General features: G+C 46.1%; 4 non-coding genes across 4 annotated transcripts; all 4 read right to left on the reverse strand.

Annotated features, from left to right (window-relative positions):
• Positions 1 to 252: 252 nt before the first annotated feature.
• On the reverse strand, positions 253 to 325 carry TRNAD-GUC (transfer RNA aspartic acid (anticodon GUC)). Its single transcript has one exon. It is a non-coding gene; the product is annotated as a tRNA-Asp (tRNA).
• A 956-nt stretch (positions 326 to 1,281) lies between these two features.
• On the reverse strand, positions 1,282 to 1,354 carry TRNAD-GUC (transfer RNA aspartic acid (anticodon GUC)). The gene has a single exon. It is a non-coding gene; the product is annotated as a tRNA-Asp (tRNA).
• Positions 1,355 to 3,485: 2,131 nt separating this feature from the next.
• Positions 3,486 to 3,558, reverse strand: TRNAN-AUU (transfer RNA asparagine (anticodon AUU)). The gene has a single exon. It is a non-coding gene; the product is annotated as a tRNA-Asn (tRNA).
• Positions 3,559 to 4,949: 1,391 nt separating this feature from the next.
• TRNAD-GUC (transfer RNA aspartic acid (anticodon GUC)) lies at positions 4,950 to 5,022 on the reverse strand. Its single transcript has one exon. It is a non-coding gene; the product is annotated as a tRNA-Asp (tRNA).
• Positions 5,023 to 12,020: the final 6,998 nt, after the last annotated feature.

Below are 12,020 nucleotides of genomic sequence, written 5' to 3' on the forward strand. Positions count from 1 at the left end.
CTGAACGCGCTAACCATTGCGCCACGGAAGCCCAAAAATTAAATGTTCGTCAGGTATTGTGGAAAAACTCTCACATTTTACGTTACATCTGAGACGTCACAACACCGCTCCCGGGAGGGCTCGAACCACCAACCTTTCGGTTAACAGCTGAACGCGCTGACCATTGCGCCACTGAAGCCCAAAAATTAAATTTTCGTCAGGTATTGAGGTAAAACTTTGACTTTTTACTTCACATCCGAGACCTCACAACACCGCTCCCGGATGGGATCGAACCACCAACCTTTCGATTGACAGCCGAACGCGCTAACCATTGAGCCACGGAAGCTCAGAAATTAAATGGTTGTCACGTATTGTGGAAAAGTTTTGACTTTTTACGCTACATCTGAGACCCCACAACACCTCTTCCGGGTGGGCTCGAACCACCAACCTTTCGATTAACAGCTGAACGCGCTAACCATTGCGCCACGGAAGCCCAAAAATTAAATGTTCGTCAGGTATTGTGGAAAAACTCTGACATTTTACGTTACATCTGAGACATCACAACACCGCTCCCGGATGGGCTAGAACCTCCAACCTATAGGTTAACAGCCGAACGCGCTAACCATTGAGCCACGGAAGCTCAGAAATTAAATGGTTGTCAGGTATTGTTGAAAAGTTACGACTTTTCAAGCTACATCTGAGACCCCACAAAACCTCTCTCGTTTGGGCTCGAACCACCAACCTTTCGGTTAACAGCTGAACGCGCTGACCATTGCGCCACTGAAGCCCAAAAATTAAATGGTCGTCAGGTATTGTAGAAAAACTTTGGCTATTTACGTTACATTTGAGATCCAAAAACACCGCTCCCGGATGGGCTCGAACCACCAAGCTATTGGTTAACAGCCTAACGCGCTAACCATTGAGCCACGAAAGATCAGAAAATAAATGGTTATCACGTATTATGGAATAATTTTAACTTTTCCCGCTACATCTGAGACCTCACAACACCTCTCCCGGGTGTGCTCGAACTACCAACCTTTCGATTAACAGCTGAACGCGCTAACCATTGCGCCACGGAAGCCCAAAAATTAAATGCTCGTCAGGTATTGTGGAAAAACTCTGACATTTTACGTTACATCTGAGACGTCACAACACCGCTCCCGGGAGGGCTCGAACCACCAACCTTTCGGTTAACAGCTGAACGCGCTGACCATTGCGCCACTGAAGCCCAAAAATTTAATTTTCGTCAGGTATTGAGGTAAAACTTTGACTTTTTACTTCACATCCGAGACCTCACAACACCGCTCCCGGAAGGGCTCGAACCACCAACCTTTCGATTGACAGCCGAACGCGCTAACCATTGAGCCACGGAAGCTCAGAAATTAAATGGTTGTCACGTATTGTGGAAAAGTTTTGACTTTTTACGCTACATCTGAGACCCCACAACACCTCTTCCGGGCGGGCTCGAACCACCAACCCTTCGATTAACAGCTGAACGCGCTAACCATTGCGCCACGGAAGCCCAAAAGTTAAATGTTCGTCAGGTGTTGTGGAAAAACTCTGACATTTTACGTTACATCTGAGACGTCACAACACCGCTCCCGGGAGGGTTCGAACCACCAACCTTTCGGTTAACAGCTGAACGCGCTGACCATTGCGCCACTGAAGCCCAAAAATTAAATTTTCGTCAGGTATTGAGGTAAAACCTTGACTTTTTACTTCTCATCTGAGACCTCACAACACCGCTCCCGGATGGGCTCGAACCACCAACCTTTCGGTTAACAGCCGAACGCGCTAACCATTCGCCACGGACGCCCAAAAATTAAATGGTCGTCAGGTATTGTGGAAAAACTTTGGCTATTTACGTTACATTTGAGATCCAAAAACACCGCTCCCGTGTGGGCTCGAACCACCAACCTATTGGTTAACAGCCGAACGCGCTAACCATTGAGCCACGGAAGATCAGAAATTAAATGGTTGCCACGTATTGTGGAAAAGTTTTGACTTTTAACGCTACATCTGAGATCCCACAACACCTCTTCCGGGTGGGCTCAAACCACCAACCTTTCGATTAAGAGCTGGACGCGCTAATTACTGCGCCACGGAAGCCCAAAAATTAAATGTTCGTCAGGTATTGTGGAAAAACTCTGACATTTTACGTAACATCTGAGACGTCACAACACCGCTCCCGGATGGGCTCGAACCACCAACCTTTCGGTTAACAGCCGAACGCGCTAGCCATTGCGCCACGGACGCCCAAAAATTAAATGGTTGTCAGGTATTGTTGAAAAGTTACGACTTTTCACGCTACATCTGAGACCCCACAAATCCTCTCTCGTTTGGGCTCGAACCACCAACCTTTCGGTTAACAGCTGAACGCACTAACCATTGCGCCACGGAAGCCCAAAAATTAAATGGTCGTCAGGTATTGTAGAAAAACTTTGGCTATTTACGTTACATTTGAGATCCAAAAACACCGCTCCCGGGTGGGCTCGAACCACTAAGCTATTGGTTAACAGCCGAACGCGCTAACCATTGAGCCACGAAAGATCAGAAAATAAATGGTTATCACGTATTATGGAAAAAGTTTGACTTTTCACGCTACATCTGAGACCTCACAACACCTCTCCCGGGTGGGCTCGAACCACCAACCTTTCGATTAACAGCTGAACGCGCTAACCATTGCGCCACGGAAGCCCAAAAATTAAATGCTCGTCAGGTATTGTGGAAAAACTCTCACATTTTACGTTACATCTGAGACGTCACAACACCGCTCCCGGGAGGGCTCGAACCACCAACCTTTCGGTTAACAGCTGAACGAGCTGACCATTGCGCCACTGAAGCCCTAAAATTAAATTTTCGTCAGGTATTGAGGTAAAATTTTGACTTTTTACTTCACATCCGAGACCTCACAACACCGCTCCCGGATGGGCTCGAACCACCAACCTTTCGATTGACAGCCGAACGCGCTAACCATTGAGCCAGGGAAGCTCAGAAATTAAATGGTTGTCACGTATTGTGGAAAAGTTTTCACTTTTTACGCTACATCTGAGACCCCACAACACCTCTTCCGGGTGGGCTCGAACCACCAACCTTTCGATTAACAGCTGAACGCGCTAACCATTGCGCCACGGAAGCCCAAAAATTATATGTTCGTCAGGTATTGTGGAAAAACTCTGACATTTTACGTTACATCTGAGACATCACAACACCGCTCCCGGATGGGCTAGAACCTCCAACCTATAGGTTAACAGCCGAACGCGCTAACCATTGAGCCACGGAAGCTCAGAAATTAAATGGTTGTCAGGTATTGTTGAAAAGTTACGACTTTTCAAGCTACATCTGAGACCCCACAAAACCTCTCTCGTTTGGGCTCGAACCACCAACCTTTCGGTTAACAGCTGAACGCGCTGACCATTGCGCCACTGAAGCCCAAAAATTAAATGTTCGTCAGGTATTGTGGAAAAACTCCGACATTTTACGTTACATCTGAGACGTCACAACACTTCTCCCGGATGGGCTCGAACCACCAACCTATTGGTTAATAGCCGAACGCGCTAACCATTGCGCCACGGAAGCTCAGAAATTACATGGTTGTCACGTATTGTGGAAAAGTTTTCACTTTTTACGCTACATCTGAGACCCCACAACACCTCTTCCGGGTGGGCTCGAACCACCAACCTTTCGATTAACAGCTGAACGCACTAACCATTGCGCCACGGAAGCCCAAAAATTAAATGGTCGTCAGGTATTGTAGAAAAACTTTGGCTATTTACGTTACATTTGAGATCCAAAAACACCGCTCCCGGGTGGGCTCGAACCACTAAGCTATTGGTTAACAGCCGAACGCGCTAACCATTGAGCCACGAAAGATCAGAAAATAAATGGTTATCACGTATTATGGAAAAAGTTTGACTTTTCACGCTACATCTGAGACCTCACAACACCTCTCCCGGGTGGGCTCGAACCACCAACCTTTCGATTAACAGCTGAACGCGCTGACCATTGCGCCACTGAAGCCCAAAAATTAAATGTTCGTCAGGTATTGTGGAATAACTCTGACATTTTACGTTACATCTGAGACGTCACAACACTTCTCCCGGATGGGCTCGAACCACCAACCTATTGGTTAATAGCCGAACGCGCTAACCATTGCGCCACTGAAGCCCAAAAATTAAATTTTCGTCAGGTATTGAGGTAAAACTTTGACTTTTTACTTCACATCTGAGGCCTCACAACACCGCTCCCGGATGGGCTCGAACCACCAACCTTTCGGTTAACAGCCGAACGCGCTAACCATTGCGCCACGGACGCCCAAAAAAAATGGTCGTCAGGTATTGCGGAAAAACTCTGACATTTTACGTTACTTTTGAGATCCAAAAACACCGCTCCCGGGTGGGCTCGAACCACCAAGCTATTGGTTAACAGCCGAACGCGCTAACCATTGAGCCACGAAAGATCAGAAAATAAATGGTTATCACGTATTTTGGAAAAGTTTGACTTTTCACGCTTCATCTGAGACATCACAACACCTCTCCCGGGTGGGCTCGAATACCAACCTTTCGAATAACAGCTGAACGCGCTAACCATTGCGCCACGGAAGCCCAAAAATTAAATGCTCGTCAGGTATTGTGGAAAAACTCTGACATTTTACGTTACATCTGAGACGTCACAACACCGCTCCCGGATGGGCTCGAACCACCAACCTTTCGGTTAACAGCCGAACGCGCTAGCCATTGCGCCACGGACGCCCAAAAATTAAATGGTTGTCAGGTTTTGTTGAAAAGTTACGACTTTTCACGCTACATCTGAGACCCCACAAAACCTCTCTTTTGGGCTCGAACCACCAACCTTTCGGTTAACAGCTGAACGCGCTAACCATTTCGCCACGGAAGCCCAAAAATTTAATTTTCGTCAGGTATTGAGGTAAAACTTTGACTTTTTACTTCACATCCGAGACCTCACAACACCGTTCCCGGGAGGGCTCGAACCACCAACCTTTCGATTGACAGCCGAACGCGCTAACCATTGAGCCACGGAAGCCCAGAAATTAAATGGTTGTCACGTATTGTGGAAAAGTTTTGACTTTTTACGCTACATCTGAGACCACACAACACCTCTTCCGGGCGGGCTCGAACCACCAACCCTTCGATTAACAGCTGAACGCGCTAACCATTGCGCCACGGAAGCCCAAAAGTTAAATGTTCGTCAGGTGTTGTGGAAAAACTCTGACATTTTACGTTACATCTGAGACGTCACAACACCGCTCCCGGGAGGGCTCGAACCACCAACCTTTCGGTTAACAGCTGAACGCGCTGACCATTGCGCCACTGAAGCCCAAAAATTAAATTTTCGTCAGGTATTGAGGTAAAACCTTGACTTTTTACTTCTCATCTGAGACCTCACAACACCGCTCCCGGATGGGCTCGAACCACCAACCTTTCGGTTAACAGCCGAACGCGCTAACCATTCGCCACGGACGCCCAAAAATTAAATGGTCGTCAGGTATTGTGGAAAAACTTTGACTTTTTACTTCACATCCGAGACCTCACAACACCGCTCCCGGATGGGCTCGAACCACCAACCTTTCGATTAACAGCCGAACGCACTAACCATTGAGCCACGGAAGCTCAGAAATTAAATGGTTGTCACGTATTGTGGAAAAGTTTTGACTTTTTACGCTACATCTGAGACCCCACATCACCTTTTCCGGGTGGGCTCGAACCACCAACCTTTCGATTAACAGCTGAACGCGCTAACCATTGCGCCACGGAAGCCCAAAAAATAAATGTTCGTCAGGTATTGTGGAAAAACTCTGACATTTTACGTTACATCTGAGACATCACAACACCGCTCCCGGATGGGCTAGAACCACCAACCTATTGGTTAACAGCCGAACGCGCTAACCATTGAGCCACGGAAGCTCAGAAATTAAATGGTTGTCAGGTATTGTTGAAAAGTTACGACTTTTCACGCTACATCTGAGACCCCACAAAACCTCTCTCGTTTGGGCTCGAACCACCAACCTTTCGGTTAACAGCTGAACGCGCTGACCATTGCGCCACTGAAGCCCAAAAATTAAATGTTCGTCAGGTATTGTGGAAAAACTCTGACATTTTACGTTACATCTGAGACGTCACAACACTTCTCCCGGATGGGCTCGAACCACCAACCTATTGGTTAATAGCCGAACGCGCTAACCATTGCGCCACTGAAGCCCAAAAATTAAATTTTCGTCAGGTATTGAGGTAAAACTTTGACTTTTTACTTCACATCTGAGGCCTCACAACACCGCTCCCGGATGGGCTCGAACCACCAACCTTTCGGTTAACAGCCGAATGCGCTAACCATTCGCCACGGACGCCCAAAAATTAAATGGTCGTCAGGTATTGTGGATAAACTTTGGCTATTTACGTTACATTTGAGATCCAAAAACACCGCTCCCGGGTGGGCTCGAACCACCAACCTATTGGTTAACAGCCGAACGCGCTAACCATTGAGCCACGAAAGCTCAGAAAATAAATGGTTGTCACGTATTGTGGAAAAGTTTTGACTTTTTACGCTACATATGAGACCCAACAACACATCTCCCGGGTGGGCTCGAACCACCAACCTTTCGATTAACAGCTGAACGCGCTAACCATTGCGCCACGCAAGCCCAAAAATTAAATGTTCGTCAGGTATTGTGGAAAAACTCTGACATTTTACGTTACATCTGAGACGTCACAACACTTCTCCCGGATAGGCTCGAACCACCAACCAATTGGTTAACAGCCGAACGCGCTAACCATTGAGCCACAGAAGCTCAGAAATTAAATGGTTGTTAGGTTTTGTGGATAAGTGTGACATTATGCTTTGTATTATTAGTAGGCCAGTTTATGAACAGCCCCATATTAGCTTAATGTCTATTATTTATCTAATCTCTCGTGTATAAAAAGGCCCCCTCTCTGTGTTAAAAATTCAGTCTATCTCGGACCTCGATCATGTATAAATCATTGTAAATAAAACCATAGTTTTAAAGTATCAACTCCTGTGTAGTCGTACAAACACACAACATGGTGTCAGAAGTTCGTTAATGTGGTATTTAGTCGCGCGATATCACGGTTAGCTTTAATTCGTTAATCAGTAATCGACTAGATTTGCGGTCTACCTCGACACGGAAAATGCAGAACGCCGCAGCCTTTCAAGTGCAACCGCCTTGCCAATTCAACTTTTCGAATTCCAATGAGTGGCCCCGATGGAGGAGGAGGTTTGAGAGATTCAGATCCGCGTCCGGTCTTAGTTCCAAGACAGGAGAGGAACAAGTCAACGCGTTAATATACATGATGGGCGACAAAGCTGATGACGTATTCTTGTCATTTACGTTTGCCACCGATGCAGAGAAGTCTGACTTCAATGTCGTTATGAATAAATTCGAAGGACATTTCATTCTCCGGAGGAACGTTATCTACGAGCGAGCAACCTTCAACTCACGAGTTCAGCAAGATGGCGAACCGGTAGAAGAGTTTATCACCGCGTGTCGAGCCCAGATTGAGAAATGTGCCTACGGAACTCTCCAAGACGAATTGCTGAGAGACCGAATAGTAGTCGGGGTGCGAGACAAAGCCCTGTCGGAAAAAATGCAATTAGACGGAAACCTTACACTGGAGAAAGCGATCTCAACCGCCCGCCGTGCCGAAGAAGTTCGCCGACAACAACAAGAATTAAACGCAGGAAGTTATAAAAACGGAACTCCGGCTGTTGTCGAAAAGCTTGGCTCTCGAAACACCTCTCAGACGAAGGAGAACTGGCGACCAAGAGCAACTCATCCTTCAAGACCAATTCAACGCGATCAAAAGGTTACTTCAGATACCTGCAAGAAATGCGGAATGTTCGAGAAACACAATCGAGAGCGATACCCAGCATATAGAGCAGTTTGCAGGAAGTGTAAGAAGATTGGCCACTACGAGCGTGTGTGTCAAAGGTCAACCACCAACTACAATCGTGAGGTCACATCGCAAATGATCTCTGTGGATGATGATGACTCAACGCCAATGGATACGTTCTTGGGAAAAGTCAGCAGCGACGAGATACAAGATCGTTGGATGGTAAACATTAGGATTAATGCAAAACAAGTTCAATTCAAGATAGATACCGGCGCGGACGTTTGCGTATTACCAGACTCGCTGTACAAGGCGAAATTTCAAGACTTAGCACTGAATAAATCTGACCGACGTCTGTTTGGACCAGGGAAGACCTTGATTAACTGCAAAGGTTTCATTGAAGCCTACCTGTCAAGTAGAGATACCACCATCCATGACAAGGTCTATGTCATCGACCAATTGCAAGTTCCACTTCTAAGCCTCAGAGCAAGTGAAGACCTGAAAATAGTTCAAAGAATCGATGAGCTGCAACTCACGGAGACGAGTATAAGACCAAAGGACCATTATCCTCAACTATTTACCGGCTTAGGACGAGTCAAACGAAGCTACAAACTGAAGCTGAAACCGAACGCAGTACCGTATGCAGTGACGACTCCACGTCGAGTTGCGATTCCTTTGATGTCACAAGTCGAAGATGAATTGAAACGAATGGTGGACTTGGGAGTAATCCGGAGAGTCGAGGACCCCACAGACTGGTGCGCTCCCATGGTGGTCGTGAGAAAGGATTCTGGTGAATTAAGGATATGCGTGGATTATACGCAACTGAATAACTACGTACAACGTGAACGGTACCAGATACCGGCTGTAGACCATACGCTTGGACGACTGGCTGGAGCCGAGATCTTCTCAAAACTTGATTGTAATTCCGGTTATTGGCAGATACCGCTACATCCGGACTCCATATTACTAACGACTTTCATGACGCCATTTGGAAGATATTGCTGCAATTGCCTGCCCTTTGGTTTAACATCTGCATCCGAGCACTACCAAAGCCAAATGTCTTCGTATATTGAAGGCGTCAAGAACACAGTTTGTCATCAGGACGACATTCTAGTATGGGGCAAGGACATGGCCGAACATGATGAAAACCTAAAGGAAGTTCTCGAAAGATTGAAAGACCAAGGAGTCACGCTCAATGAAAGGAAATGCCTCATTGGAGTCAAAAGGATCAAGTTTTTGGGGCACGTAATAGACAGTGCCGGGATCAGTCCAGACGAGGAGAAGGTTCGAGCCATAGTCGCGATGAAATCACCATCTGATGTCGCAGAGCTACGTCGTCTATTAGGAATGGTAAATTATCTTGGAAAGTTCATTCCCCGAATGGCCGAGCAGCTTAAACCACTAAGTAGTCTATTGAGCACCAAGAACAGCTGGATTTGGGGCCCAAGTCAAGAAATGGCCTTCAAATACCTCAAGACGACGCTCACAAGCAAGCCTGTTTTGGGTATCTTCGATCCGAGGAAGCCAACAGTAGTATCCGCCGATGCGTCAAGCTATGGGATTGGAGCAATACTTCGACAAGAACAAGCCAATGGAACTTACAAAGTCATTGCCTATGCCTCGAAGACGTTATCCTCGACAGAACAACGCTATGCGCAGATCGAGAAGGAGGCGTATGCATTAACGTGGGCATGCCAGCGATTTGAGGATTTCATAACGGGTATAACAATAAAGCTAGAAACTGATCATCAGCCCCTTGTTTCCATATTGCATTCGAAACAACTGGACGATTTATCTCCGAGACTGCAAAGGCTACGTCTACGCATGATGAGATACTCGTACAAGGTCTCCTACGTGCCTGGAAAATCCTTAGTTGCCGCTGATACATTGTCTAGAGCTCCGTTGATAGACGTTGACGACAACGAGCTACAACAAGAAATTTCTGCTCACGTACAGTTAGTAATGATGAACCTACCCACTACAGATCCAAAGCTTGCGGAAATTCTTCATAAACAACAGGAAGATGCTACATGCAGAACATTACCACGTTACCTCGAACATGGATGGCCGGAGAAAAAACGCGTACACAGTAGTTGTAATGACTACTTCAGCTACAGGCATGAAATCACCATCCAAGACGGAATCATCATGAAAGGCAGCAGACTGCTCATTCCAAGTTCCATGCGTCCAGAAATAATGGATCGAATTCATCAAGGTCACATGGGAATCGTCACATGTCGAGAAAGAGCCAAACAATCCGTCTGGTGGCCTGGAATTTCACGGGAAATCGAAGATAAGGTGAAAAGATGCGAACGATGTCTCAAAGAATCAGTCAACTTTCATGAGCCCTTAAAGCCAACAAGCTTACCCGAACGAAGATGGCAAGCAGTTGCCATAGATATGCTACATCATGGGGGAAAATGGTACCTGGTCATGATGGACTACTACTCAAAATATCTGGAATTGGCTCGAATGAAAGATCAAACTACAAAAACTGTCATCGAGATCATCGAAGATATATTTGCACGACACGGAATTCCAGAGGTGGTCCGCAGCGATAATGGCACTAATTTATCAGCGACAAGAACCTTGGAATTCATCGCATTCTCCAAGAAATATGGATTTCGATCTATCACGAGCAGCCCAAGATATCCTCAAAGTAATGGGTTCGCAGAAGCAGCAGTAAAGACAGCGAAATCCATTTTAAAGAAATCTGACAACATCCCTTTGGCACTCTTGGCGTACCGATCTACACCGACGTCCAATGGTTTCAGTCCAGCACAAATGCTTATGAGTCGCCATCTCCGAACAACGCTCCCATTACCGTCAAACATGCTTGTCCCGACGATCTTATCAGCAGAACGTATCAAAGAAACATCACTAACGCAGAAAAAAACTCAGAAACGAAATTACGACCAACGCCATAGAGTCAGAGAGCTACACAAATTAGATCTTGGGAAAAGGGTATGGAAAACCGATTTACGCAAAGAAGGAACCGTTGTCGAGAAAGCAGAGGAGCCCCGATCATATATAATCGAGACGTCTAAAGGAAGGATTCGAAGAAACCGGTTCCATCTAGTTCCCCTACCGGACAGTCATCAAAATCACGGAATCAAGTCTTTCACTCCGGAATCAAGTATTGGCCCAGAGGACGTCATAGATCCACCAAACATCATTGATCGAGAGGAACCTGTCTCTGAGCCAGCCCACGACAATCATCCATGCAATGCTGAAACCATTCAAAATACCGACAGAGAGAACTTGCGAGCTTATCCATCTGAGTCCAATACCACGAGGTCACCGGAAAGTACGAATAAGAGAAAGACAAGAAGCAAATTGCCAAAAGACGACAAAGGGACAGTAACACGATCCGGAAGAATCTCAAAGCCATCGACTAAGTTAAATTTATAAAACGCATTCTTATTTGTATAAAAAAAGGGGATGTGACATTATGCTTTGTATTATTAGTAGGCCAGTTTATGAACAGCCCCGTATTAGCTTAATGTCTATTATTTATCTAATCTCTCGTGTATAAAAAGGCCCCCTCTCTGTGTTAAAAATTCAGTCTATCTCGGACCTCGATCATGTATAAATCATTGTAAATAAAACCATAGTTTTAAAGTATCAACTCCTGTGTAGTCGTACAAACACACAACAATAAGTTATGACTTTTTACGTTACATCTGAGACCCTACAACACCTCTCCCAGGTGGGCTCGAACCACCATCCTTTCGGTTAACAGCCGAACGCGCTAACCATTGCGCCATGGAAGCCCAAAAATTAAATGGTAGTCAGGTATTGTGGAAAAACTTTGGCTTTCTACGTTACATTTGAGATCCCACAACACCGCTCCCGGGTGGGCTCGAACCATCAACCTTTCGATTGACAGCTGGACGCGCTAATTATTGCGCCACGGAAGCCCAAAAATTAAATGTTCGTCAGGTATTGTGGAAAAACTCTGACATTTTACGTAACATCTGAGACGTCACAACACCGCTCCCGGATGGGCTCGAACCACCAACCTTTCGGTTAACAGCCGAACGCGCTAACCATTGCGCCACGGACGCCCAAAAAAAAATGGTCGTCAGGTATTGTGGAAAAACTTTGGCTTTTTACGTTACATTAGAGATCCCACAACACCGCTCCCGGGTGGGCTCGAACCACCAACCTTTCGGTTAA

The sequence above is a fragment of the Phalangium opilio genome, unplaced genomic scaffold (genome assembly GCF_054372755.1).
Source record: "Phalangium opilio isolate 3A_F unplaced genomic scaffold, DU_Popi_V2 ptg000003l_1, whole genome shotgun sequence".
Classification (NCBI taxonomy): Eukaryota; Metazoa; Arthropoda; class Arachnida; order Opiliones; family Phalangiidae; genus Phalangium; species Phalangium opilio.